This window comes from Loxodonta africana, chromosome 2 (genome assembly GCF_030014295.1).
Source record: "Loxodonta africana isolate mLoxAfr1 chromosome 2, mLoxAfr1.hap2, whole genome shotgun sequence".
NCBI classification, from domain to species: Eukaryota; Metazoa; Chordata; class Mammalia; order Proboscidea; family Elephantidae; genus Loxodonta; species Loxodonta africana.
In genome coordinates this window covers 33,375,840-33,380,811 of record NC_087343.1, presented here as the reverse complement: position 1 = coordinate 33,380,811, position 4,972 = coordinate 33,375,840, and the positions used below count along the sequence as shown (strand labels likewise).

Sequence of the window (4,972 nt, the reverse complement as noted above, 5' to 3'; positions counted from 1 at the left end):
TATTTTTATAAATGATTGCTACAGATCTCCAATCATGAAAATTTGGTAGTTCTGTGCTCAGCAGTGCTTCCGGCTAAATCTCTGTTCCCTAACAGTCTAAATATGAATTATTGAGTCACACAGTACTTGTTCTATTTAGAGTTTAACCAGGAGTGTGGCTGTGTCAGTCAATTGCATATAAGGGAACAAGGGCAAAGGGTGTTAAGGAAGGTGCCTGTTAAATAATAGTGTGGTTCCATGGATTTTAAGTTGAGCAAAGAGGAAATAGCATATATTAATGGAAATTTAAATGTTGAAGAGTAATAGGCTTAACGGGTTCTACATTGGAATTAGGTAAAAGCATTACTGGATGTGTTGTTGTTGTTAGATGCCGTCGAGTCGGTTCCGACTCACAGAGACCTTATGCACAACAGGACAAAACACTGCCTGCTCCTGCACCATCCTCACAATTGTTTGCTATGTTTGAGCCCATTGTTGCAGCTACTGTGTCAATCCATCTTGTTAAGGGTCTTCCCCTTTTTGGCTGACCCTGTACTCTGCCAAGCATGATTTCCTTGTCCAGGGACCCATCCCACCTGACAACATGTCCAAAGTATGTGAGACACAGTCTCACAATCCTTGCTTCCAAGAAGCATTATTAGAGAAGGGTATTAAAACGGGGAAGCTAGAACAACAATAGATGGTGACTGCAGCAGCGTTATTAAAATATGTATTTCAGAAATATTGCAATTATGTGGTAATGACAAGTTATGAGTTATGGTCATACTAGTGTTTTTCTGAGGAAGGATGGAGTAAAAATGTTTGGAAATTTGAAAGACCAAAAATGGATTGTTGAGACCATTGAAGTAAGAGTAGTGGTAGAGTACAATGAGCTAAACATTTCGATATATATATGGAGCACTATCAGCGAGGTCATATAAGACAGAAAGAAGGAGAAATGGTACAGTTTTATTTCAGGTACTTCAAATGAAAGTGGTATAATTTCAAAATACCAGCAGAAGCAATATGGGCACATGCCCTACTTTCAAGCACTAAAGCCACAATGTTTGACACTAGCATTTACAGATATACAAATAAACACCACTTGATATTTTAATAAAATAGAAATACCATTTTTAAGCAACAAAAAACATCAAGTTGTCAGGAAACTGATGATACAGTATCATCTTTTGAAATTTCAAAGTGCTACACAGATTTTTTTCAGGGGTCATTACTTAGTCTGCTACTATTAAACATTTTTAAAATTAATGATTAGGGTGATGAACCAGAGTGTATCTTTATTAAATTTGTTCATGACACCAATTTGGTAGGACAATTAGCACATTTAAAAATTGGATTAAAATTCCAAACGACCTTGGTGAGTTGGAGAGAAGCCTGGATATAAACAAGATGAAGTTGATTAAGTTCATGTGCAGTAATTCATTTAACCTATTTCACATTCACAGTGGCCAAACCATTACACAACTCTGGTCGGAACTTTTAATCAAAGTAGTTTGAGTGATCTATCTTCATTGCAGAGCAATCACAGCAAATGTGAGTCAAGATTTTTGTGCATCCAACTGGCATAACTACTGATGAAGTTATTAGTTTAATCAAAATGATGATGATGCCAGGCTTCTTCAAGGCATGCGCACTCAGTTTTAGAAGGAAATTTGCCTACCAAAATCACTTGGTACAGGCCAGTCTTTCCGAACTAAGAAAAATAACAGAACTATGTACATTGGCTAAGGCAAAAATGCTGTGTGAGCTGAGAATAGTGTTAAAAGAGAAACCAACAACAGTAGTAACTGAATGCTGATAATATCAAGATTTTGTTTTGTTTTTTAAGTCAATGTTTTGGAAGAGTTTCATAATTACTGAATTATGGTGTCAAGACTTTGTAACATGAATTATTTGTGAATAGAATGGTTTACATCTGAAGAAACTTGGTTAAAAAACAGATATAAAGATTTAAGAAAATAACAATAGACTAATATTTTTCTTTAATGTAGGTTTCAAAATTTTGTGTTCAGTCTACATTGAGTATCCCGTGAACATCTTAAAGCACAAGGACAGACAGCTTTCACAGAGACCCAGGGGTTTTGTAGATGCTCTGAAACCCATCTGTGATACATTTCTGGTCAATAGAGCCAAGGCTGAGAAGCATGGTAAGAATTGCATTTTCAATTTATGTGGTCTCAGGATACTTGATTTCTAAAGGAAAGAAAAAGTGACAGGCATTTTCTCTTGAGGGTTGTCTGTTCACACCTCAGCAGATATTTAGAAGGATAGAGGCTTTTATATTAAATGTGTGTAGCGACGGCAGTGGGTGGTGGTGGTAGCCATATCTAGTGGCTGAAAAGTAGAGTAAATCTTATATGCAGATCTTTTTAATTTAAAATAGTCCAGTGGGAAAATTAATGATATATCTGTTTAATATAAAAATACTATTGTATAAAATATAGATACAGAAACCCACACAAATCACTTGTATGGCCGAATAAAACATTATTAGGCAAACAACGCACAAGCCAAAAAGCGTAACTTTACCAACCAAATGGTAAGACAATACACTTCTTACCATTTCCTTACCCTGGGCTTTATGGACCAGAAGTCTATCACACATGGATTTCAGGTCATCTGCAAAACCTCTGGGTCTCTGTGAAAACTTTCTGCCCCTTTCAAGTGCCCCTTCCCAAACTCTGCCTTCTCTCTCCTCTCATGTTGTTTTCAGGTGCCTCCGAGTAGATTTTCAATTCATAGGGACTCAATATGACAGAGTAGAACTGCCCCATAGGGCTTCCTAGGCTGTAATCTTTACAGGAACAGATTGCCAGGACTTTTCTTCTGTGAAGCAGCTGTGTAGGTTCAAATACCCACCTTTTGTTTTTTAGCTGAGGGCTTAACCATTGCTACACCAGGGCTCCTTCTGCTCCTCTCATAAGCCAACAAAACCAAACCCACTGCCATCGAGTCGATAGGTAACATTTATTTGGATATTTATAGTAAATATTTGCTTGCTTGTTTTATCACTCCAACGTTTATCTTTAGGTAAATGTTCAGGCTTGCTCAGGTTTTTGGTTTTGTCTTTTTTTTTTAAATTGAAGCAAAAGAAATAAATTCATATGTAGAGATCTTATCATACAGGTTATACTTTTTTATAAAGTAAATTTGGGTAATATAAACACTATGCAGGTCAAGATAGAGAATATTACCAGCATCTTCATACAGGTAATACATGTCCCTCCTCAGATAATCTCTTGATTTACCCTTCATTCTTAAAGAATATTATCACTGGATGTATGATTCTGGGTTGACAGTTCTTTTCTATCAACACATCAAAAAAAAATATTGTGCCGAATGACCTGGCCGAGGTGGGTGGGAGCCTCAGTGGCTTCGGGGGCTGGGGACAGTGAGTGTGGGGTTGGGCTGCCCCTCCTCAGAGGCGGTGGGGGTGGCTGGGGCTGCACCACACCGCACCAGCAACCGTGGAGCAAGCCTAGGGCCTGGCAGGTATAGCCAAGATTGTGTGGTAGAAGGGGAACCACATGCTCATTATGATAGACAATGTAGAAGTAACTGCCTTTCATTTGAATAGGATTCTGGGTTTCCATCCAGCCCCCTTGGTGGTAGGCAGATTTGTTAATACTGCGGACAGAAATCAAGCCGGTTGCCATGGAGCAGCTGTTGAGCACCTTCCCAATCACAGGAAACAATACTGGTTTCTATGGGAAGTGTTATTATTGCCGAGAAATTAAGCCAGCTGGTGCTGGTGGAAAAACAATGGAGGGACCTGTTACGCTTTGCCTCCTAGATGCATGGTCTCTGCAAAAACACAACACCTATGGGTCAGAACTAGAACTTACCTAGAGGGCAAATTGGCCAGGTGGGAATATAAATGAAAGCTACTGCAACGCTGTGAAGAAAATGTCCCACTGTGACTCAGGTCCATGCCTCCTGGATGTCATGACACAGCTGTCCTTGATTACCCGATTGTCAGTCCTGACTGCCACTATTAGGAGAGCTTTCAAGATGATCCTCCTTGTTCTGGTAACGCCAACAGCTTTGGGAATCCCTCACTGGATAAGAGAAGCATTCTTGCCCCTCTGTATCGCTGTTGCATCATTGAGGTTTCTACCTGGAACAGACTGAACTACCTAAAGAACAGCCTGCTGAATTCTGCCTTAAAGTGAGCCATGACCCATGAACCCACTGTCCCAGTGCTCTCTTACCCTCCCCATGGATGCCATAGACCAGCAGCTCCTGAGTGCCCTGGCAACCGTGAAGCAGTGCACTTGCCATTTTGGGGCAGATGCTGTGCTGGTAGAAGACAGGGTGCCCCTTTCCCACTTGTAATTCTCAACACAAAATACACGACACTTTTTACAGAGATAGGGAAACAGCACAATCAATTCCAAATGATGTCCAATGGATTGGAAATGGCCAGCAGCAAGTTCTGCTGATAGGGGACAAGGTGGTCTTGGAGATCTTTGATGTTTTCCGTAGCAGAAACTAAATCAAAGACTACAAGTGTCAGACCGTGGTGGAGATGCTCTTGTTGAATCACCTTCTGACTCCCTTGGTGTCACACGCCCATCCTAGCAATGGGTGTCGTGGATGGTCAGTTTTAATTTCCCATGCCAAAGGACTAATTGAGGTGTGACATTTGGATGGGTTTTTGCTGAGATTGGTTCTGGAGTGTGTGTTTTGCGTTGAACCCTACAGTCCTTTCTCCACACTTGTGGATGTTCTAAAAACACTTTGCTATCTCTTGTGTCCTTTTTTAGCAGGACAATTGGAAAGCTTACTATCTCCTAAGGAGTGACAGCAAATAAAACCTTGTATTCTATTGAGCCAAAATAGCACTTCCTACTGGAGGGGATATATTTTAAGGAGATAAAATTGGAAAGAAGGGTAAAAGCAGGGAAGACGTCTTAACCAGATGCGTAATAGTCTTTTGGTAACTTTTAGGGGAGGAAAAAAGAGAGAGAGA

General features: G+C 40.1%; 1 pseudogene; it reads left to right on the top strand.

The window, feature by feature from the left end:
- The first annotated feature begins 583 nt into the window (after positions 1-583).
- On the top strand, positions 584-4,335 carry LOC100660181 (glycosaminoglycan xylosylkinase-like; annotated as a pseudogene).
- The last annotated feature ends 637 nt before the right edge of the window (positions 4,336-4,972 follow it).